Consider the following 25,638-nt stretch of genomic DNA (forward strand, 5'->3'; position numbering starts at 1 on the left):
TAACTCCTCAACTCGTAATATTTAAATCTCCATTTCATTGAAAGCATAATATTACAAAACTCTGATAAATCATAAATAACTTGTCGAAAACATAATTCAAGAAATCCCAATAAATTATCCAAACTCAAATATTTAAATCTCCACTTTCTGAAGTGAAAAATTCTCAATAATCCAATAATTCAAATATTGGCAAAAAATCTGGGAATACTCCATAACTCGACTATTATCAATTTAAATTGCCGATAAATCATAAGTAAATCGTAAAACAAATCTCAACTATTATCAATTTAAATCAATACGAGAATTTAATATCTGAAAAATATAATATTGCATGCATTGTTTAATTTAAAGAGCAAATGTCCACTCACAGAATTACGGCTATGACGGCCGTCCGAGGAATTCCTCATCGAGCTCGATCTACACGTCGTCTTGAACAAATTGATATTATGAATAATTGTTTTCAAGAATCGAAAATAAATTAAGGATAATTAAATCAAAACTCTAAAAACTCGAAAATAATAATACATTTAAAGCTCGAAATCATAACGGAATGAGCTCAAATTTTATAGGTTTTGTCGACTCTATAACTATAACAACCTATCGAAAAATAGGTCTATCCAACAGACGGACCATCACGAATAACACCTCGAAAACTCAAAGCTTCGAAAATTCCCATCTTTTTCAAAACGTACACCAATCTATGCAAAGTTCGTTTTCAAACTGTCACGCCCCGAATTTTGAATAAAGAAAATTCAAATCCGAAACGCGAGAACAAACACAAGAAAACACATATAGAAATTTTTTTCATTTAAACTAAGTAACAAACAAACTGAACTCGCAATGTCAATACCGACTCGTTCTTTAGAGTCACATATTACATTACAGATAGTTTACAAATCAAACTGAATGACAATTCAATAAGTAAACACACCCACCACAACTCACTACCCAGCGGAAGACTTAAAACTAAGAGCACCCTTCCACGTCCACGCCCATGCCATCGAACGTACACCTCAGCTTTGATAATGATCACTCGAAAATCAAACCTGCACAAAAACCCCTACACCATAGAATAGTGCACCGGGAATGAACAAAACAAACCCGGTAAGCTTTTCAGCCCGTATGAGTAAACTCAATTAAAGTGACTCACGTCACTCATGCTTATAATTTCTCAGCTCGTGAGATAATTAAAGCAACAATATTTAATTCCACAAAACACAATCAAACATCAAGTTCATATCATATCATATCATCTCAACGAAAAATCACACTCACTTCCCCTCAACATAAAGCATTTGTCAAACGATGACCTCACAACTCATTCCCCAATCACTACAGATCACAACCCACAACTGTACCCATAATAAAAATTAAGCAAAATCAGTAATCCCTGCATAGAAACTTAGTTCAGGAGATCACATGAAAACAAACAAAAGAAATCATATAAATCCCTGCATAGAGTTTAGTTCAGGAATTTACATTAAAACAAACAATTCAAAAAGCGATAATCCCTGCATATAACTTAGTTCAGGAGATTACATTAAAACAAACAATTAGAAGGAAAAGGAAAAATCAATGAAGAAGTCAAGCAACCCACACTAAAGTCAATGATCACCCATCAACAATCTTAAACCTCAATCACTCAACACTAATTCCTATCCTCTTCATAACAATCAACACATCAATTATCGCCACTTTGGTACTACTGTATTTAATCACACTCTCAAACACAACTTCACCAATGTCACACCATCCAATGTATATATTCCACGTAAATATATATATACGTAGTCATTCACGCAGGAATGACCACTAATACCAACTATAGTTTTATAAATTATTCCTCTCGAAAATCATTTTATATCAAAACATTGTTTTAACTTACCCATGAACCGTTGTCGATCAAGTTCATATATTTTAAAACAAATAATTTATTTTGATAAATATGATTTTGCATACTAACAATTAAATCTACTAAAATAAAACAAAACTAATTATCAACCGAAACACCGTGAGATTTACTCACCTCCAAATCCTGCTACGTCTTCTCTAACAGCCAAGATACGATTCACAATCATCCGCCAACTCAAACCATCAATCACCTAACCAAATCAAGGCCACACTCAATACAACACAAAGCACACAATTCACAAAACACAATTATACGACGATCCAACAGTCGGATCCTCATCCGACACCATCCAACGTCTTCGGAACACTTCTACGATCAACAAAGCAAAACTACAAGTCGATCGGACGGCCAAATCCTCACGGATCGAAAACCGAAACGAATCGAAAACCCTAAAACCCTAACATGCATCAACTTTCTCCAAAATAACCTTATAATATATCAAAACTATCGTATGGATGCGTAGATGCATAAACTGAAAACAGGACCCAAAAATATGGTCTGACGCGCCGCCACAAGCGATGGGTCAGCAGGCGGTCAACGGCGTAGGTCAACGCCAAGTCAACTACCTCCGATGCAAAAGTCGTCAACTACAAACTTGTTCAAAATGAAGAGATGAGCCACTTTCATACCTGAAGCTAAGTCTGGATTGGCTTAGATCGTCCTAGATCAAGCCTGGAAGTTGGATTAATCTCTGCCGTCTGATCAAGATTCCAGATCCAACCAGAACCGTCAAAAGCTTCAACCTTGATCAATCACTCCTCAAGCAAAATCGTCCTACAAGGTAGGTATGAGGATGATCGGGGGGGAGAGACGATCCCAGAACCGTGAAGAAATCGGCCAGGAAGTGGTCGGAGATCAGAAAACCGGTCGGATCCCGAAAGCATAAACTTTAGGCGCTCCGATCTGTTGTTTCCGGCGAACCACGGCGCAAACCACCACCACAAGGCGGCTTACAATGCTGGTCTGAATGTTATTTGCCTTGTCCCGTCGTCGGAGGTGGCCGGAAGAGAGAGAATGAGTCTGGTCGGGAACTGGGTTTCGTCTCGGGTCGGGTCGCGCGGAGGAGAGAGAACAGAGAGATTTCTGGGGGAGAAAATGAGATTTTCGGAACTTTTGGGATTTATGAAAAAATCCAGAATTTTCTTATATTTATAGAATTTTCCCCAAATTTCAATCGCTCATAACTTTCTCATACGAACTCCGATTTCCGTGTTTCACATGTCCACGAACTCGTATTGACGCGCTCTACAACTTTCGTGAAGGAAGTTTTTAGAGAAACCCAACGTATAAAAAGTCAACCCTTTCGCCCCACCTAAAATGATGCTTCATGAATATTTATTCACCCGAAACACTTCCGCTCCACCCTCGAATCACGAACTCGTACAAACGAACACTTTATTAATCCCAAGAAAAATTTAGGAATTAATAACAAATTTCCGGGGTCTTACACCACAAGTCTGTAACACTACGGTCTACATAAAGAGCAAAACCACAAGGTAAAAGGAGCCAGCACAGGCCCCCACGCGCCGCCGCTTCCAACCTTGAATTGGGTAGCAACACATACACCAATCAATTCATCAAATCACGAGGAATAACTTTTGTACCTGTTGCAAAACCCAACTTGGCGTGGATTAACTGAAAATGTTCAAACCTTCAACTCTCCTACCTCTGATCGAGTTGTGCTAAAGGGTTAACACCGGGATGATCAGTGTATCAAGGGCTTCAAAACCTGACAAGTTTATTGGCCGGAACTCGCCGGAACTGTGAGATGTAACTGGGTTGTTCAGCTCAGCACCGAGAAAGAAACTCGGCTTCAATTCTCCTTTCACCATGGTTTAATACTCGAACTGGTTCCAGGGATGGCAAGAGGAAAGAACGGCAATCCAAATGACGGTGGTGCGGCGGTCTAGGTCACCCAGACGACAGAGAACCCGTCAGGTTTCCGAGTTTAGGTCGGGTCGGCAAACCGGGTTACGTTTCAGATTAGGAAATTATGCGGTCCAGTGATCTACGTGTCTATGAACTTGGTTTAATAGGTTCTACAACTTTTCAGAAGAAAATTTCCTCGAATACTGAGCCGAAGAAAAAGTCAACTTTTAGGTCCGCTAAATGTTCGAAATGAAAGTAAAAGTAAAGATTTTAATCATTTACCGTCCAAATGACCAGCAAACGAGTAAATCTAGATATGGTGCGTAACATCATGGAAGTCGGTGTCAGCAGTTGCACTGACTCTCGCTCAGAGAATAATATCTGCACACGTGTAAGACGGTGCGTTAGTCTTCTAGCTAGAAACTTACTTCTGGCGAGCGCTCAAGGGAGGAAAAAGCCTCATGCTGGAGTCACTCGCTTTGCACGAGCATGGCTCTTACACTGAAGTGTATGGACGTGTCTACAGAGTACATTGGCCCAAGTCGGGATCAGAAAATTTTATTATATAAGCACGATTATTAATTTCTCAAAGTTTTTCTGTACATAGCTTTACCAATGCAGTCTTAATGTAGTTTTCTTATGTTTCCACAACCCTATCTCGTTAACTCTTTCTCCTTGTTGTTTTGTCTGTTTTGTACAGTATTAGAATCTAGAGTTTTTGGCCATTTATTCACTATTGTGTTAAAGTCCTTGCTCAAATTTGAAAAATAAAAAATAGTACGTTTCTCAAATAATTACTAGTACATGGTGTACATGATTTCTATCACTGTACCAATTGTCATTACTTATAATCCAATCTTCATCACATTAATTTATATAAAGTTGAAAATAGCTTTGCTAACTATATATTGACCACAAATCAAAACTTTCTTTACTCTTTTTTCATTGACTTTTAGTAATCATCTATACATATTATTGATGGGGTTTTTCAATGTATTTTGTTCTATTTACAGCAACAAAATATTAGCAAATTAAATTTATGTCTACTACAGATAAGAAATGTTTCCCTATCTACTCTCAGGTTAGTTGATTAATAACTATCCTAATTACTTATCATTTGTCATACACTAGTATTAGTTATTCTTGTATATTTTCTTATTTTTAATTAGTGATTAGTAAGTAATTATCTCGATGAAGACGGTGATGGATTTTGTGTGAGAGAAGAGAGAGAGGGCAAGATGAAAATACCCTTGGTAAAAAAGAGACAGTTAACAGTGTTATTAACGGAGGGTGCACTAAAAGTACGTCGGCAATTAATTTTGAGGTACCAATGTGATAGTAGTTTAGAATGTTGGGAACCAAAATGTCGAATGACCCAAACTTTGGAGACTATTTGTACATTTACTCTTGATTTTTTTTTTCAAGAGAAATGTCTCACAAGTGTTTTTTCCCAGACGAGTGGGAGACGTACAACGAGAAAGCACACACGATAGATAGAGAAGAACACTACTTTTGCTTGATTGAATTGAAGCTCTGGCTTAACTTAATCTCTTGATTTCAGTAACTGATGTCATTATTTGAAAAGATTTTTTTTTTTTGAATTCGTGTTTTTCGATTTACAATTCAATGTAATCAGTGATGAGTCTTAGTTTCATTTTGGTTCAGTTTAAATATTTAGGGCTCCGATTTTTGTGTTTTTTTTTTGTTCTTTATTCCAATTCGATTGTATTGTGAACTATGTTTTGCATATTTAGGCTTTTGCACACATGTTTGATTTTGATGCTATACATTTTGAAGTTAATTGGTTAGTTCTATAACGTCCCGAACTTGAAATTACTATTTTACTAGTCATTTGGATTGAAAACGACTTTTACTCTTACTTTTATTGTCGTTTTGGTACTTTTAGTGGCCCTAAAGTTGACTTTTTGTTTGGGCCAAAATTTGAGGAAATGTTCTTCATGAAAGTTGTAGGAGACGTTAAACCGAGTCCGTGGACATGTGGTACACTTAAATCGGAGTTCATATGTGAAAATTATAGCTTAAAATGTGAAATTTACTGTTCATGGTAATAAATATATATATATATATGGAAAGTTACCACTGTAGGTTTCCATTTTTCGGAAACCCACGGTAACTCTCTCTTTCCTCTTTCCCCGACCTCTCTCCCTCTTCTTTCGGTCTCCCTCTGTCTCCGTCGAGATCGGCGCCGTCCGACCACCAGAAGGTGAGCCCCGGTAAGTGGTCGACGGGGCTTCTCCCCCTTGATAGGAGCATAAATGCCATGTTTATAATGTTTAAACCCTATATTTTGCTAAGTTATTTCCTTTAACCTGATCAATTTAACTTAGTTAGTGTTTTTCAGGTAAAATGGAGTCTCAAGGTCCGAAAACGGCTAAGGAAGCACAAGTGGCGCAAAAATGGAAAGAAATGAAGAAATGGAAGTTCTCCCAGTTTGACTAGGAAAAGGAATCCTAGTTAGAGTAGGAATCAGAAGCTGACTTGGATTCAAACTCTTAAGTCGCAGAAATTAGAAGTTCTACTTGAACAGGGAAACCCAATTCTACTCAAATATGGAATCCTAGTGTGACAAGGAGTCCCTGTTGGATAAGGATTACTCAAGAAGGTTCCGGAAGAGTGTAGAAGAATCGCAGAAAAGAAGTTTGTATTCAACTAGGAAACCTACTTGCATATGGAGTTCTACTCGCACTAGGAGAGCTTTGGAAAGTTCATGAAGCATCTAGAAGTCTCAAGAAGGTCATATGCCGTGCACATGGAAGAGGAAGCAACAAGAGATTCGAATTACAAAGCAATGTGGAATTTGGACTTCTTGTTGAGTAAGGATTGGAATTTCGTGAGATTCTTGAGGGTTCTTGAAGGTTCTTGACGTTTCTACTTTAGAATAGGCGTGGAAGGCATGTGAGAGGCATGTGATGTGAAGGAAAATCTAATTGGACTCAACTTGTGCATTAAAAGTCGAATTCATTACAGATTCGGAAATCTGCTTGTGCAGATCAGTCAACTTCAACGGAGTGTCAAAAATCGCTCAGAGCTCATAAAATTATGATCTTTATATGGTTGGAAAGCTACGGATGTCTAGTTTCCATATCTTTTTACGGTTCATCAATAGCTATTTTCTAGAGAAAGTTATGGCTGTTTTAGTGGACTGAGGTCAATCCTGCCGGAAATCTGTTTTGTGAGAAAGGAGTCCTAAATCAACACGAACTAAGAGAAACCAAGTAGAAACGAATTGGGAGTGCCTTGAGACGTTCTCCTATATATACCTTGTGTATTAGACGTTCAAGGGGAACACTTTTCTCCACAATTTCGTATTCTCACTTGCTCTCTCTCTAGTTTTCAGGTTTTCACAATCTTCAAGGAGCTTTGCCGTGCCATCTTCCTCCATTGCCGTGATCTTCACTTGTTGCGACACCTTGGAGCTGCTTTGGATCTTTGGGACGTAATTAAGGGTTGTTCATATGCTTTACCATACATATATTCACGGTTTGGTGTACTTGTTAGATAGAATTTCTGCTTTGGATTTTCTATGTGTGAACCTAAACTTTTGAGTATGCAATCTTATTTTTGGATGCAATTTTGATGTTCTTTTCTATGTTTGATATGTTTATGTGTTCTTTGTCTTGATTAATTGCCGAATATGGAATGATAATCTGATTTTTGTGCTTCAGTACATGTTAACGATTCACTTGGTCTGACAAACATAAAAGGAAGACTTGCATGTAACTTGCTAGTAATTAGGTTTGATGCTTGGTGAAGCCTAATTCGAATAAGTAGTAAAGGCTTGCTTTGAGTCGAAAATCAGGTTATGCATGTGATGATGAGTATTGACGCCCTTGGATTTGCATGTCTATTGATTCTTTCTTGAACTTAATGATTTGAAAACGGGATTTTTCATTATTGATATCGAACTTTTCAAAATAAAATTGACTTGATTCTCAATTTGACTTAAGAGAGAAAGTTAAAAGGGGACAATGGTTGCTTGGATCTTTGTGTTCTTGGTTGATAGCTTTCCATGGTGATTAAAAAGATTAAGGGATGCATGAAAATATTGATCTTGATGAGTTCTTGACAAGTGTTCTTCGAAAAATTCTTCTTTTCCCACCTTTGTATAGAAACGATTTTAATCTTTATTTTCTGGAAATTTTCTGTTTTTGATCTTCAAAACCCCCCTATCTTTATGTTTTCTTGTTTGTGTAAATAAATAAAATTAACTTAGATTTTTAGGTAGCATGTTCATATAAATAATAAAATAAAAATAAAATAAAATAAAAATGTTTTTAAAAATTCGTGAATAGTGTCTCCGTGAATAGTAAATATGTGTTTGTTTTTAGTTTTAGTGTTTTTTAGGAGTTTGTTATGTATTTTTTATGTGCTCCTATTTTTTAGGGATTGGTTCCTTATTTTTAGGAAAAGTAGTTAGAGTTAGTTTTGACTTAGTATTTCTTGTTTGACTTGGTCAATAATTTATTTTCTTAATAATTAAGTAATCCTAATTAGTATATAACTAGTAATCCTTGTTGTATGTGGATTTCTAATATAACTATGACTTGTAAAATGTATTCTAGTAGGAGTAGGATTCCTAATCTAATTATAACTTGGATTCTTTGTAAATTTCGAATTGTTGTCTATATATACTTGTTATTTTCGTTTGTTTTGTAAATTCATTTTCTTATTTTCGTTTCACATGTAAGCACCCTCAATCCCCGGCTTGAACGATCCCTGCTTATTCTATACTAACAACTACATTTTTCAGGGTTTAAATTGGCGATTGCTTTTGCACGTATCAATTTTTGGCGCCGTTGCCGGGGATTGAAAAGTCTTCATGTGATGAAAAAGCCACTAAGGTATTGATTTGATAAGGGGTCGTGAATTTTCATGGAATAGGTGAAGTCCCTTTGTTAATATTAGCCTAAACCCCTTATTAGTACCTGAAATAGGTCTCTTAAGGTTGAGGGCGGCTTTTATTAACAATTGAACAATGTCTTGCACTTAGTATTTTTTTCTTATCTAAGTAAGTATAGCCTATGTGGAATGGTGTCTAGAAAGGGGACAACGTTCATGACGGGTTTTGAATCCAGAAGTGCAATCAAACGAGCCTAAACCACTATGTGGGAGTAGCTTGTGCCAAAATGGGTTCTACCTCTCATGCTCGTCCTCCCCCACCTGGCCATTTCAGTAAGGTTGCCCAAAGGATTTGAAAAAGACTATGTGTATAGGCAAGGATTTGGGCCGCACGTCCAAAACAAAGTTCATGACGTCTCATTGAGTCAATATACTTAGACAATTTTCGAAAATAGTTGGGTTTGGTAAGAAGTTGTGAGTCATAATGGACTAGGTGAAATATTCTCTTGTTAATACTTGTCAAAGTTTTGTTTATCAAGTAGGCACACTTTATTAGCATAGGGTGTCTAGGTTGATTGGATACGAGAAGTGCTAGCAAAGGGTCTCGTCCCCTGCTAATCAAGTGAGCTGAGCTCCGCCAAAATCGTTCCTCTACTACCTGGCTCTGTGTGAAAAGAGTTACCAAAAGATAAAGGGAAGGGAGACTTGTATTAAAATTAGAATATTTGGGCCGTGTGTCTAAACCTTGATTCACGATTGCTTATTGGAGTTAACTACTTAAATATTGTAAAAATTGTAAAACTTGTAAATATATACATAAAATTTTGTTAGTCTTGTATATATCCATACTTTTGACATTTTGTTATGTGTATATATTGGAATAAATGGAGATACAAGTCTAGGCTGAAAGACTTTAAACATTAAGCGCTGCATGGGAGGCAACCCATTTCAACCGTAGCTGTGGAGGAGCCATCAACGCAGATTTGCTCTCTTGAACTCTTCCTTTTCTCTTTTATTTTCGTAAATTTTTCTTTGTTTTAGGATTTCTTGCGTTAGCTCTTATTCCATGCTTGATTTATGCGTTGCATGCTTTATACTTGTTTATACATTGAGGACAATGCATGATTTAAGTGTGGGGGAAGGGTTTAACGTTTCACTTTGTTTTTAGATAGTTAGTTTTGTGGTCTCTAAAAAAAAAAAATTAATAAATAAAAAAATAAAAAAATAAGAAAAAAATCAAAAATAAAAAAAATATAAATATTTTCGTCACTTTAATAATAATAAAAAAATTCGTCACTGTTCAAAAAAAAAAAAAAAAATTTTGTTCTTTGTTTTGTTTTGTTGTGTGATTGAATCTTAGGATGCCCTTTTAACTGTCTAGGATGAGCTTATATCTCTGAAATTAAGGCTACAAGAGCATCACAAGATTAAGATAATGTTTGATGATATTCTTTGGTTAACTATGATGTATGAAAAGCATATGAATGTGTAGTAGATATGGTGCATGCGTAACTTTGGTACAGAATATGAACATGTGGAAGATAAGTTGTGATTCATAAAAACCCTAAGTGAGAATTTGAGCCATGTGCCCTTTCTTTATTGAGTGATTAATGAAAAAATGAATTATACTCTTATTTTCTTGGCGATGATTTTGTTGATCTCATTATTCTTTCATCTTGATTGACTACTTGCCATAGATTAAGTTTGATGGACTAGAGAATGCTAGAATTCACTGTTATGCTCATTGAGACGTTTATGATCAATATATGGCCCTGATTCTGGAAAGGATGAAGGTACTTACTTAAGATTTTACCACCATAGCCAAATATAGCCTGTGTCCCCATTTGTGCCCGTCGTGGAACCCCCCTAGTTTAACCATTTTGAGCCTACATTAAGCCTTTTCTTTCATCACCCTCAAAATTCCTTAACCTTAACCTTAGTATAGTTATATCCATACCCTTTGTTCTAAAGACTTAGTGGAGCATATTTTTGAGACTTTGCTTGGAGTTTTGGCGTCAATGATGAATTTTTGAAGACATGAAGAAGTTCAAGTGTGGGGGTAGACTTATCCATAAGAAGTATTGTTTGTAATTGCCGAAAAAGAAAAAAAAGAGATATTGAAATCGTAAAAAAAAAAAAAAAAAAAAAAAAAAAAAAAAAAAAAGAAATATTTTCGGCAAAATAAAGAAAAATATATGTATTATTGTTTATATTTATGGATTTTAGTCCCCTATACTTAGTGGATTTGGAGTTGTTTTAAATTGAAGGCCCATTGTTGAAGAATTTGGTCTTTGTCCAATTCACACTTGTTCAAAAGAAGGTTGGAATGAAGTTTGGGCCCAACATGATGACACTTGGCCCTTTTATAAGCCTTGGAGGATACATGACGTTTTGCTATACATGGTGGATTTCGAGGAAAGTAGTCTCTCTACATCAACAAGTGCTCTGCTAGGTTTTTAGGATACTTTGTGATTTTCCTATCCCTTCGTTTCTTTTAACCTTAAGCCTTGGCCCCATTACAACCTTAATTGTAAGACCTCTTTGATCCTTAAGATGGGACAGCCTTTGATGTGGAGATGAATTATAACTGTTGAACTTATGGCTTGGGTTCATCTGTGCAAGTGGTTGATATCTTTCATGAGATCTTTGAAAAATATATATGTGCTTTCGTTTCTTATACATATGTGATACACTTGTTTATCTTTCACATATACTTGAGTGATAAGCTTTTAAGCATGAGCCTTGAATCTGAGAGAAGAAAGAGTGATATATCCATGTGAGGTTTGAATCATGACTTATTTGAAATATGTTAAAGAACCCATCACCATTGTTTACCCCCAAGTCTTACATGCTTATATGTGGATTATATTTTGTATTTAGCTCTTGAATATCTTGAAGATGTGATGCTTGGTTATGTGCTAATCTTGGTGACTTGAAAGTATGAGATTTCTGAGACAATATGTTAAAGGGCAATAGAGGTTTTTGTGTGTCAATGTTTGTGTCTTGTTTGTGACGTTTTTGTCTTGATTTTTGTCTAAGTGTTTTTGACGTTTTTCTTGAGTCTTTGTGTTTTTCGTCTTCTATACTTAGTATTTTCGTTAGTCTTTGTTTTGTGTCTTAGTCTTTTTGGTTTGTTATGTTGATTTTGCTAAGGGACTAGCAAAAGCTAAGTGTGGGGGTATTTGATAGGAGCATAAATGCCATGTTTATAATGTTTAAACCCTATATTTTGCTAAGTTATTTCCTTTAACCTGATCAATTTAACTTAGTTAGTGTTTTTCAGGTAAAATGGAGTCTCAAGGTCCGAAAACGGCTAAGGAAGCACAAGTGGCGCAAAAATGGAAAGAAATGAAGAAATGGAAGTTCTCCCAGTTTGACTAGGAAAAGGAATCCTAGTTAGAGTAGGAATCAGAAGCTGACTTGGATTCAAACTCTTAAGTCGCAGAAATTAGAAGTTCTACTTGAACAGGGAAACCCAATTCTACTCAAATATGGAATCCTAGTGTGACAAGGAGTCCCTGTTGGATAAGGATTACTCAAGAAGGTTCCGGAAGAGTGTAGAAGAATCGCAGAAAAGAAGTTTGTATTCAACTAGGAAACCTACTTGCATATGGAGTTCTACTCGCACTAGGAGAGCTTTGGAAAGTTCATGAAGCATCTAGAAGTCTCAAGAAGGTCATATGCCGTGCACATGGAAGAGGAAGCAACAAGAGATTCGAATTACAAAGCAATGTGGAATTTGGACTTCTTGTTGAGTAAGGATTGGAATTTCGTGAGATTCTTGAGGGTTCTTGAAGGTTCTTGACGTTTCTACTTTAGAATAGGCGTGGAAGGCATGTGAGAGGCATGTGATGTGAAGGAAAATCTAATTGGACTCAACTTGTGCATTAAAAGTCGAATTCATTACAGATTCGGAAATCTGCTTGTGCAGATCAGTCAACTTCAACGGAGTGTCAAAAATCGCTCAGAGCTCATAAAATTATGATCTTTATATGGTTGGAAAGCTACGGATGTCTAGTTTCCATATCTTTTTACGGTTCATCAATAGCTATTTTCTAGAGAAAGTTATGGCTGTTTTAGTGGACTGAGGTCAATCCTGCCGGAAATCTGTTTTGTGAGAAAGGAGTCCTAAATCAACACGAACTAAGAGAAACCAAGTAGAAACGAATTGGGAGTGCCTTGAGACGTTCTCCTATATATACCTTGTGTATTAGACGTTCAAGGGGAACACTTTTCTCCACAATTTCGTATTCTCACTTGCTCTCTCTCTAGTTTTCAGGTTTTCACAATCTTCAAGGAGCTTTGCCGTGCCATCTTCCTCCATTGCCGTGATCTTCACTTGTTGCGACACCTTGGAGCTGCTTTGGATCTTTGGGACGTAATTAAGGGTTGTTCATATGCTTTACCATACATATATTCACGGTTTGGTGTACTTGTTAGATAGAATTTCTGCTTTGGATTTTCTATGTGTGAACCTAAACTTTTGAGTATGCAATCTTATTTTTGGATGCAATTTTGATGTTCTTTTCTATGTTTGATATGTTTATGTGTTCTTTGTCTTGATTAATTGCCGAATATGGAATGATAATCTGATTTTTGTGCTTCAGTACATGTTAACGATTCACTTGGTCTGACAAACATAAAAGGAAGACTTGCATGTAACTTGCTAGTAATTAGGTTTGATGCTTGGTGAAGCCTAATTCGAATAAGTAGTAAAGGCTTGCTTTGAGTCGAAAATCAGGTTATGCATGTGATGATGAGTATTGACGCCCTTGGATTTGCATGTCTATTGATTCTTTCTTGAACTTAATGATTTGAAAACGGGATTTTTCATTATTGATATCGAACTTTTCAAAATAAAATTGACTTGATTCTCAATTTGACTTAAGAGAGAAAGTTAAAAGGGGACAATGGTTGCTTGGATCTTTGTGTTCTTGGTTGATAGCTTTCCATGGTGATTAAAAAGATTAAGGGATGCATGAAAATATTGATCTTGATGAGTTCTTGACAAGTGTTCTTCGAAAAATTCTTCTTTTCCCACCTTTGTATAGAAACGATTTTAATCTTTATTTTCTGGAAATTTTCTGTTTTTGATCTTCAAAACCCCCCTATCTTTATGTTTTCTTGTTTGTGTAAATAAATAAAATTAACTTAGATTTTTAGGTAGCATGTTCATATAAATAATAAAATAAAAATAAAATAAAATAAAAATGTTTTTAAAAATTCGTGAATAGTGTCTCCGTGAATAGTAAATATGTGTTTGTTTTTAGTTTTAGTGTTTTTTAGGAGTTTGTTATGTATTTTTTATGTGCTCCTATTTTTTAGGGATTGGTTCCTTATTTTTAGGAAAAGTAGTTAGAGTTAGTTTTGACTTAGTATTTCTTGTTTGACTTGGTCAATAATTTATTTTCTTAATAATTAAGTAATCCTAATTAGTATATAACTAGTAATCCTTGTTGTATGTGGATTTCTAATATAACTATGACTTGTAAAATGTATTCTAGTAGGAGTAGGATTCCTAATCTAATTATAACTTGGATTCTTTGTAAATTTCGAATTGTTGTCTATATATACTTGTTATTTTCGTTTGTTTTGTAAATTCATTTTCTTATTTTCGTTTCACATGTAAGCACCCTCAATCCCCGGCTTGAACGATCCCTGCTTATTCTATACTAACAACTACATTTTTCAGGGTTTAAATTGGCGATTGCTTTTGCACGTATCACCCCTCTACACGGCTGTGGCCGTGGGTGGTGATGTTTTGGTCGGAAAAGTGAGATCAAAGCCTAAAAGCCCGACGGTCCCATTTGACGAATTCCGGTGATTTCTTCCGATTCCGGCAGTATCCGGCCACAAGATCGACGTCGAAGGAGCGGTTTTGGCCAAGGATCATTTTCCCCCTAGCCTTGAGCCACGATTTGCAGCGTGGAGGGAGAATCGAGCAAAACCCGATCCTAGGGTTCTTGAATTTTCTGGGTTTTGCTTCACCAGCCAATTTTGTGCAGTTAAAGGTAAAATTGGATTGTGTTGCAATTGAGAAAATTGTTGGGTCTGTTAAGTAGGTTGTGTTGCCAATTTTTGGTGGTCATCGGAGGTGGTTGCCGGCGGCGCATGGGGCCCATGCGCTGCCACTGTAGATGGCGCGTGGAGGCGCGTAAGTCAGGTGTTTGGCTTTGGTTTTTAGCCTGTTAAATTCTATAATTGCAGTAGAGCTTGAAATTGTGATTTTGATGAAGATTGGAGAAGTTTGGAATTGTTTCCAAATATTCCGAAGTTTAGGGTTTCGATTAATGAATTACGAGAATCCGACCGTCGGATATCTCTCAGTTCTGACTTAGAACCTTTAAGATAATGAATTGGTATTAGTGGTATAATTTGGGTTGAATCCGAGAACAAGTGGAGAGTTGATTTGTGAGGTTTTGATTATGGAATTCGTATTAAATTGTCGAATTGTCGCTTACGGAATATAATGGTGTACAGGGCGACGTACCGAGCTCCGGCTCGATGAAGGAACTTGTATACATGATCGTCGGAATAGTATTGTGAGTGGACTTTTGTTTTTAAATAAATGATGCATGCATTTATTTCTTTAAGTATGCTCTATTTAATTAATATATTACCTTTCGAGCATATGATTTAAAATTTCAGAGGTTGATTCGTTTTATCTCGTGGTTTTACTTCAATAATGATTTTCAGAGGTTGGTTATGATTTATAATATTATTTGACGAATTATTTATTTCCGAGGTGACTTCCGGAAAATTTTACTTTTTAATCATATTCTATTCGTCGAGTTGAGACTTTAAAAGATTTTCGAAATGGGATTTCGATGAAATATTAGTTTATTATTGAACTTCCTTGCTTAATCATTATTGATCCGAGAATATTTTTGGCGTGTGAGACACGCCGTTGATCTATCGATTTATCTCTTTTATATTTATCGACTTTCGGTTTCGGAATTGGGAATGCCTTAATGATGATTTTGAGATTTTCTGGAATATTATCGGAAATGGGATTTCCTAAGGAAATTATAATGATTTATTATTTCTCGCCCATTTGTTTATGACTTCGAGACTATTTTGGCGTGCGGGGTCACGTCGTTGAATACATGGATTTTATCTTGTGAGAAATGTGGGGAAGCTATATGGATTTACTGGTTTTCGATGATTTTTTCCTCCCCATACGCGGGTCATGTGATTAGGTCTCCTCCTCACTGACTTTGTGTCTGTGAGTGGCAGTTGAGGTAGTTTATTATCCTCCTCACGTGGGTGGCAGTCGAGGTAATGGTCTCCTCCTCACACAATCTATGTGTGAGTGGAAGTCGATGTTATTAGTTCTCCTCCTCGCACAATCTATGTGTGAGTGGCAGTCGAGGGTAGGTAGAGTCTGGGAGGCTCCATTCCCGTATGGTGAAATCTCTTCCTCATATCCTTTATTTGTTGTTCTTGACTAGCGGGGCTAGTCCGATTTCCGTTTCACCAGCGGGGCTGGTCCTATTTCTCGAGCATCGGAATTTCAATTCTTCTTTGTGGTTATTTGTGACTAGCGGGGCTAGTCGGTTTTTCTTGAGCAGAGCTTCTCGTGGTTTGTTTTCTTAATTATTGCATGCATCAAAAGTTTTTAATGAAATAATTGTGGGAAAGTATAAAAATCCATTTTGTTTAAAATTGTTTATTTTTGTCCACTCACGCTAACGTTTTTATGTACTTTCCCCAGGACCCTTCGGTTTCAAATGCCCAGTTTGCAGGCGAAATTAGTTGAGGTCGGACTGTAATGCCCCGTACCTACTAATTACTTTTTACCGTGGTTGACCGAAAAGTGACTTTTCTTTAGTCCGGTAAATTAGGAAATTTCTTTGAGATTGTCGTAGAATACGAAAAATCGAGTTCGTGGACACGTAGTTTGTTTAAATTGGATTTATATCGGAAAAGTTATGACCAAAAATAGAAATTTCTATTTTTGGCATGGTTTTCTTTTTTTGGTGAGCTTCTAATTGTGGAAGGAGGGCTTAAAAAAAGATGGGAAGAGAAAGAAGGTAAAGGAATCAAAAAAAAAAAATAGAAGGAGAGAGCACAGGTAGAACCCGAGTCACCCCTCCCCCTTTTTCTTTTCTTTTCGCCGTCGCACTCCTCCGGCGAATTCGTCGCCGTCCGGCCACCCCAGGACTCATCGTTGGGCACGGCGTGATCCTCTCTTCCTTCTCCTTCTAGCTATGTAAGTATTTCACCTTGGGTAGTTTTGGTTTTGGAGATATGAGGAGAATTGCAGAAATGGAAAAAAATGGATTTTTGCTTTGATCTCAGTTTTCCGGCGATTTCCGGTCGAATTTCTTTGGGTTTTGGTTGTTGGGGAAGTACTGAACGTATTCCTAACCTTGTTGCAGCTCGTTTTGATCGGTGGAGGAAGATTTGAAGGTGTTTGAGACTGTGAACAGTACTATGAACAGTAACTCTCGAATTCTTGGGTTCTTGTTTGATTTTTCTGGATATTCCTACTTGAATTTGGTTGTTGTTGCAGGTTTAGAGGTGGTTGTGTGTTATGAAGTTGATTTTGGAATAAATAGGTTGATTGGAATTGAATTTAATCTTTGAGTTTGTGTTAAATTTGAAATTGTTGGATATTGAGGTTTTGTTGGTTTTGGATTGTTGAACATGGTTGTTGGATTTGTCATGTTGGTAGTGTTGGGTGAATTCTCTTGTTAAAGGACTATTGTGAATTATTTGTTAGGTAGTAGAGTGAATTTGAGAAGGTGGAGTTGGAATCGTGAATTAGAAAAAGGGAAAAAAATTAAGAATGATTGTGGAAATTTTTGGAAGGATTTATATTATCGATTGGTGGTAGTTTGTGATGAAGGAGGTGAGATTAAATTGATTTAGTTATCGAAAGGTTCTTGTGAAGATTTAAATTAAGTGAAGTCCTTGAACGATTGAGTAATCGAATTAAAAATTGGTTGAGTAGTTTGAATTAGAGGGCATTGAGATTGTAAAGGAATGATAGAATTTAATCCCAAATTAAAGGATGGGCGTTTTTTTTTAACCATTTGTGAATAACGGATGCTTATTCCGAGGGGAATGAGTTGTTTTTTGAGAGTATCTCATTATATGGTTAATTATATCCTATTCTATTGTGACAGGACGTACTGAGCCCTCGAGCGAGGAGGACACAGGCAGGCAGCAGGGTTAGCTGCGGGATTCACTTGTGAGTGGACCTTTATTTTTTTAAATAATTCATGCAGCATGGAATTAAGTTTTGAAATGTAATTTTATGGAAAGAAAAGGATTAAAAAGGAAACAGTTGATAAGGAGGCCAGTTTGGCGCATGCGTATCTTACCTAGTTGGCAGTCCCTTCTAGGAAATAGTCTGGTCGGCAGTCCCTTCCAAACTACAGCTCGGGTGGCAGTCCCACCCGATACGTCATCTGGTCGGCAGTCCCTTCCAGATGACTTGAGGTAGTTAGTCGGCAGTCCCTTCTACTACCTGTGGCTAGTTGGCAGTCCCAACTAATCACCGCCTCCTACTCCGGTTGGCAGTCCCTACCGATGCGTCATCGGGTGGGAGTCCCTCCCCGATGGCATGAGATGCCTAGGAAGCAGTCCTTCCTAGTCATCAAATGAGTTTCATGGAAAAGGATTTGAGTTGGAACTTCATAGGATTTGGCTGCATGATGGTTTTGTTAAAAAGAGAAATGGGGAAGCATACCATAAATTGTTTTGATTCTAGTTTCGATTTTGTCCACTCACTCTAATGGATTTTATATGTTTTCCCCTGGGCCCTTCGTTTTCAAATGCCCAGATTTCAGATTAGCAGAGATTGCGTCCAGGCTCAAGAACCTTGGAAATCAGCGCTTCCGTTTTTGCCCATAGGTTATTACTTAACCTACCTTGTATGATATCGGCTTAGTTTAGTGTTGCTCTGATAAACCTTTTCTTTGAAGTTTGGTGGATGTTGTTGTATGGGTTGTTGTTGCTTACGGAGGATTATGTTGGAATTTGAGCTTTTCGGATGTAATATATGTGCTTGGATTGTAAATTCGATATAGTAGGTTGAGTAGAAGTTGTAGTTGAAATCATGTCCAGGTTTGTGAAATTTTGGGTAGCCCATTTTTAGGGGAGGTTCTGCCGAATTTTCGGTAGGATTTCGCTTAAAGTGGGCCCCGCAGGCTCGTATCCAGGTAAGTGGGGCGATTCCTGGGTCGGGTCCTGTCACGGACGTACATGGAGTTGAGGCATAGTCAACAGCATGGCTTCCGCGTCTGCCTCTGAATTAGGTTTTCCTTATATACCTTTCTGTTAGAATTGCTCTGATTATCTATGGGATTTATGTCATTCAAGTAGGGCTGGATTCGGCCCAAAACCGAGCATAGTTTGGGCCTACCGCTACCGAACCGAAGTTGAGCCCATATCCGCAACCGTAACCGTACCGTCAAAATCCCAAACCGACAGATCGGTATACCGAATTTTCGGTTAGTTTATTTCGGTATTAGGCTTTACCGAATGCAACTGTGCCTTCGTCGATCTATGTCTCATCAATATATCAACATCAATGCCAAACAACTTGATTCCGAAATCAAGCTCTATTACCTTGTTTTTGGAAAACCAGTGTGTATTTCACCATAGTGAAGATCTGCAAAGCTTCTGCCAATCTGCCCCAAACGAGGGTTTCAAAATTTGGGGTTCTTCACAAATCTTTATAATCCTGCCTTCGATTACTGTTTTGGATTCTAGGGTGGAAATTTTTCACAGGTTCAGAACATGCAGAGCTTCTATTAGCTAAAAACAAGAGGAAGAAATTTTCACAGGTTCAGACTTAGCTGCGCAACCCCAAAGAATAAAAGTAGCTATTGAGCCAACAAAGAAGAAGAAGAGAAAGCCCAGGCCACGCTTCTATTAGCAACAAAAAAAAAAAAAAAAAAGAGGAAGAAAATTTTCTAGAAGAAGAGAGAGAGAACAGAACACTCTGTTCTAGAGGAAAGAGAAGAGACGAAGAGGAGAGTGGGGGCCACGCTTCTATTAGCAACAAAAAAAAAAAAAAAAAAGAGGAAGAAAATTTTCTGGAAGAAGAGAGAGAGAACAGAACACTCTGTTCTAGAGGAAAGAGAAGAGACGAAGAGGAGAGTGGGAGGAGACCAGGGGTTGTGGTCCTCGTGGGCCTCTTATATTAGTTGTTTGATGTTGGAGAACTAATAAATACAAAGTTTGTACACTCCGTATTAAAAAAAGCTCGTGACCTGGTGGTTGGGAGCAATGTCCCTTCAAGAAAGGTCAGCGGTTCAAACCACGCCACTTACATTTTGTCTATTTTCTGAATTATTTGGTATGTTGGAGGTGAAGAAGTAATAAATATAAGATTTGTACATCATATAATGAGGGTAGCTCGTGCTCTAGTGGTTGAGAGCAGAGCTCGTTTGTAAGGGGTTAGGGTTTCGAACCCTGCCTCTTTCTAATATTTTGGGAATTTTTCGGTATATACGTGTACATACGGTCGGTACGGTATACCGACGGTATGCAAAATACTCATACCGTAGCCGAGCCGAACCTGAGTATCGATACGGCTCAGCCGAGCCGAACACTCGGTAAGCCGAAAAGTTGGCCCAAAACGGTATGGCTCGGTCCGAAATTCGGCTGGCTCGGCCCATTCGGCTCAAAATGCCAGCCCTACATTCAAGTTGTGGTTGGTGTTATATGAATTGGGATGATGTTGATTTGGGGAGCAGGGTGGCTCCAGGAGCATAAGGATGAATTGATTTAGAAGTGTAAATGTTTTCTACAGGTTTTGGGTAGTCCATTTTAGAGGAAGTTCCGCCAAATTTTTTGGTAGAATTTCTTCTAAAGTGGGCCCCGCAGGGCTACCTCGGATTTCGGGGTGAAATCCGGGGCGGGTCTTGTCAAGTTCAATCTTTAACTTTGAAGGCTTTGAATCATTGTGCCCAATTGTCCTATCTCTCTCATGTATTTGAGTATATTTTTGTATTTTATCACTACTACAATTATGGGGAAAGGCCACACACAGCTTGCGTGACAAAAAGACCTCAAAGGACACACATGTGTGTGTCTAGCAGCCATAGCCACACTACAACCACTTTTAATAGGGTCAGTGCCCTGTAGAGGGGTTGCTTTCCCCTTAATAGTCTCGATTTACTTGGTGTGTGGCTTCTCTGAAGAAGCTCTGACATACTGGGACCACCAACAACAATGGTGGGAAAGATTCATTATGATAATTTTTTTTTATTAATTATTTCTGGTCCAATATCGAGTATTCCTGGGGATGGATGGCTGATATCCTGATCTTATTCATTTTATTTCATATTTCTGGGGATGAATGCGTTCATCGATGATCGGCTTAGATTCAGTCACTGCCATGGTTTCAGCCTCTATTCAAGTGATGAAATTTGAGATCTTGGATTAGAGGTGATAGGCGTAGATCCATACTATATTGAAACACTGAAACCAGATCCAGATTCTAATGAGGTTGATCTAGTTTAGGTTCTTCCCGTTTAACTTGGCGTGCATCGTGACGGCCATCCTTGCATACATAAAAACAGAGAGCGAGTTAACTCAGAGCAGCGCCATGGAGATTGGTTTTGACTTGAAAACTCAATGTTTACTTTGACCCAATAAACAATTGTTCAGATCTAAAAGAAATTATAAATGAAACGAACTTTAATCGTAGCAAATTGCTAGCAGTTGAAAACAAGGTCAGAAGACTCATCAGCCAACCGAGCAAGGCCTTCAATCGTAGCACTGATCATATGAGGAGTTCCACAAGTTAGGCCTTTAGCAACCTGTGACGTTCAAAATCAAAAGAGGTTGTATTAACATCAAAGCAAACTGATGAAATTGGGGAATCTCTTTCTAAAAGAGTAAAGAAAAGAAATTACCACTACGAATTCCAATTTCACATTGATGAAATTGGGGATCTTGATTAGAGTTGATAGGCATAAACCCATAAAAAACTAGGTCACTGAAACTAGATTCTGATGATGTCGATCTAGTTGAGCTTCTTCCGATCTAGTTTAACTTGGCGTGCATCGTGGCGGCCATCCTTGCATACATAAAAACAGAGCGAGTTAACTCAGAGCAGAGAAGTACTATGAATCTATGAAGAAATTGGAACAAAGACCCCTTGCATATCTGAATAAGCAGAGTGAAACAATAAAAGCAAGTTTGAGCAAAATTTCTGCAGTTAGAAGATACAGATCTATAAAGAATGAAAAATGTATAAACAATGGAAAAAGGCCGGCGGCACCTTCTTCCTCAGATCCGGCTTTTCCTTCTTCACGGTGGCCATCACCATGTCGCTGATGCAAGCCGACGGTAGAGGATTGAGACTCCCCTTGATCCCCTTCACGGACAATTCATTGGATGATGGGGATTGATAGTTTGGGTCCAGGGAATTAGAATGAAGATTCAAGTGTGGGAGCACAGAAGAGAGAGGAGAGCTTCTCGAAGAAAAGAGAAGAGAGAGAATGAGAGAGAGGGGAGATAGGAGATCGAGAACAAGAAAGAATATAATACATGTAACCAAAAAAAAAAGAAAAAAGAATATAATATAAGTTTTCATTTTTCAATGCCCATTATCAGATTCTAGTACATAAGGAAAATATAAAAAATTAACTCATCCACAATTATAAGCAATCGTGGGAAAATATCATGACTACAGTACCTGATACCATCTCACATCACCCAAACAGTGGAAGTTCCCACCCTTGTTTTAAGGCGTGGCAAAACACATGTGGCCTTTGCCCGTTATTGTAGTAGTGTATTTTGCAGAAGTAAAGGACTGAATTTTTTTTCAAGGGTAGTAATAGTTTTGTTTATTAATTATCATGCCTTGATTTTTCGGTTTTCTTGTTGTTGTTGTTGTTGTTGTTTGTTTGTTTGCTTGTTTTTTATGAAAGAAAAAGAACATCTACAACGAAAACCATGGACACAACCCCCGCCTAATTGATTCAAGTGGAATGCTGGGGACACTGAAACGAGGAGACATGAAAACCAAATAGTTGGATTAATTCTATCAAGGCCAAGGCTAGCCAACTTGTTAGCAACAAAGTTTGCTTCCCAGAAAATATATTTGAACTGAATAAACTGAAACTTAGGAACTGTGAGCCTGGAAATATTTAAGGAGCCAAAGTGAAATTGTTTGAGATTTAATTTGTAATCTCGATAAGTATTAAGGTCACTCGGGAAATTTTTCTGAAAGTTCAAGGAAGTGAAATCATCAATTTAAGGGTTTAATAATAATGTACCTGACATAACAAGTTCATGGAAATTTTCGGGTAATTTTTCAGATATCCGAGCTATTTGTTGTGATTTTCTGAAGTTTTAGAATTACAGAAATTATTTAATGGAAAAGAAAAATAGAGCGATGCAATCTCAGTCGTCAAATCATCCAGCAGTTGATCTAGACTGTCAAATTAATTTTGAGTTTGGAGCTTGCTGAAATCTATTCTATGGCTGTTGTTTGGCCAGTGTAGCAGATTGCTGACCTTCTATAGGCCACACATGGGGATTTTGTAGTCTCAAGTCTGTTGTATGGATTGAAGTAACCATCGCTTCAGTTGCTTCTACCACTGAGACCTACCTCTTTAGAGAAGAACCCTGACTCTGTTGTATTCATCCCATTTTTTCATTCATTGCCCTTCAGGATGCAAGTGAAGTAGACAATACCATAGGACAACTACCACTATATCCAAATCATAGTTCTATGTTGCCTTTTGTTCCAATTTGAAACTTTTTCCCTTTTCTCTTACACAGGATATGGATATTGTGGTTATGTTGTTTTTGTAATGAGTCAGTGTAGCACCGGACAAAGGGGAAAAAGCATGTACTATATAAAAATTCAGTAATTGGTACAATATGATCATTGATTTCTCCATTTTTACATTCAAGTACTTGGCTGCATTACTGTTTATTAAGACAAAATATATAACAATGTTTGTGACAAAATGACACACAAACACATGTATTCAACATATGATGACACAGTGAGAGGTAGATTTGATCACCGTTTTGGAGGTTTGTTGAGGTTGTGATGATGAGAATTATGGAGGAAGAATAGCCTTTTCAAGAGTTTGACAATCACGACCACACCTGGGTTTGTAATAGTACTACTATTTCTAGCAGCATTAGATTTGGACAAGTTGAAAGCACTAAGACCTACACAACCCAGTTGCAGCATCTCGCCGGACACGTAACTGTAATCCGATGTTGACCTTACCGGATACAATTCCTCATTGAAATCCTCCCATAGCATGTCCATTTTCTCTTCCTGATCATGAACATCACTACTAACTATTATCTGATCATCATCAACCCCCTCGATATTCTCCACAGGACTAGTTATTAGGGCTGCGTGATCTTCTTCATCATCTGTGCAGGCGGCTGCCGGAGATGGCCGCCACAGAGGAGGGAAATAGATGTTACTAGTACTACTGCTTTTGTGTACTGTGGGGAAGCTGATATCATCTGTGGGAATGAAACACAAACACTGAAAATACACACAACATTAATTTTTAATACAAGGATTGATACATGTATATATATCTATATGGAAGAGGAGTGGCTTGGGTTGGCGATGGAGGTTTTATTTGGTGGCATCGGTTGTTGACTCCACAATGGTTTTTTTCGAAGAGGACTCCACAATGCCACTACAAGAGAAAATAGCAAAAGCGAGGAATTTCATTGTGACAACCCAAAAATCGTCGCAAAAACTTGTCAAATATGAGGAAATTTAAGTTGTCGCACATGATCTCATATGCGACAACCAATTTGTTGCATAAAGTAGGTATTTGTGACAAATTGACAGTTGTTGCCCATTTCACATTATGCGACACCCAATTCCTCGCAAAATGTCAATTAGGCGACAATTTTTACCAACTGTCGGTTAATGTTTATGTGACAACTTTAACTTCCTCACAAAAGATTAATTATGCGACGATTTCTGCGGATTGTCGTTTAATCTTTTTGTGACAATTAGATTTTTGTCGCTGAAGACTGATTCAGTGACCACTTCTGTGAGTTGTCGGTAAATGATTATGTGACAACCTTACCTTCCTCGCTGAAAATCAATTTGGCAACAACTTTAATAGGTTGTCGCTTAATGTTTATGTGACAATTTGAATTTCCTTACTGAAAACTAATTAGGCGACGACTTCTACTAGTTGTCGGTTAATGTTTATGTGACAACTTTAATTTTCTCGCAAAAGACATATAAGGTGACGACTTTTACAAGTTGTCGCTTGATGATTATGTGACAACTTGAACTTCCTCGCTGAAAATCAATTAGGTGACAACTTTTATGAGTTGTCGGTTAATGTTAATGTGACAACTTTAATTTTCTTGCAAAAGACCAATTAGGCGACGACTTCTATAGGTTGTTGCTTGATGATTATGTGACAACTTGAACTTCCTCACTAAAAACCAATTAGGCGATGGCTTCTACAAGTTGTCGCTTAATTTTTATGTGACAACTTTAATTTTCTCACAAAATGCCAATTAGGCTACGACCTCTGCGGGTTGTTGCTTTATTCCTCGCATACAACTTATATGAATTGTCGTTTAATGTTTATGTGACAAATTGAAATTCCTTGCATACAACTTATATGAATTGTCGTTTAATGTTTATGCGACAACTTTAAATTTCTCGCAAAAGACCAATTAAATGATAGCTTCTACTGATTGTCTCTTTATGCTTATGTGACAAGTGAAAATTTCTCACAGAATACCAAATTAGACAACAAGTTCTATGTGTTGTCGCTTATTGCGTATGCGACTACTTGAACTTTCTCGCATATTTGTTATACAACTCAAGCTTTCTCGTATAAAAACAATTAGGTGCTACTTATATGTGTTTTCGCTTAATTGAGAATACTAAGATTAACCATCTGTTTATTTGAATCATTGATAACTAAAAAATCTAAAATTTTATTTAGTTTATGCATAATGATCCCTTTGAGACTAGCACATTAGTTTCAAGATGACTCTTTTGTCTTTTTGCGTTG

This window comes from Rosa chinensis, chromosome 6 (genome assembly GCF_002994745.2).
Source record: "Rosa chinensis cultivar Old Blush chromosome 6, RchiOBHm-V2, whole genome shotgun sequence".
In the NCBI taxonomy this organism is placed as follows: Eukaryota; Viridiplantae; Streptophyta; class Magnoliopsida; order Rosales; family Rosaceae; genus Rosa; species Rosa chinensis.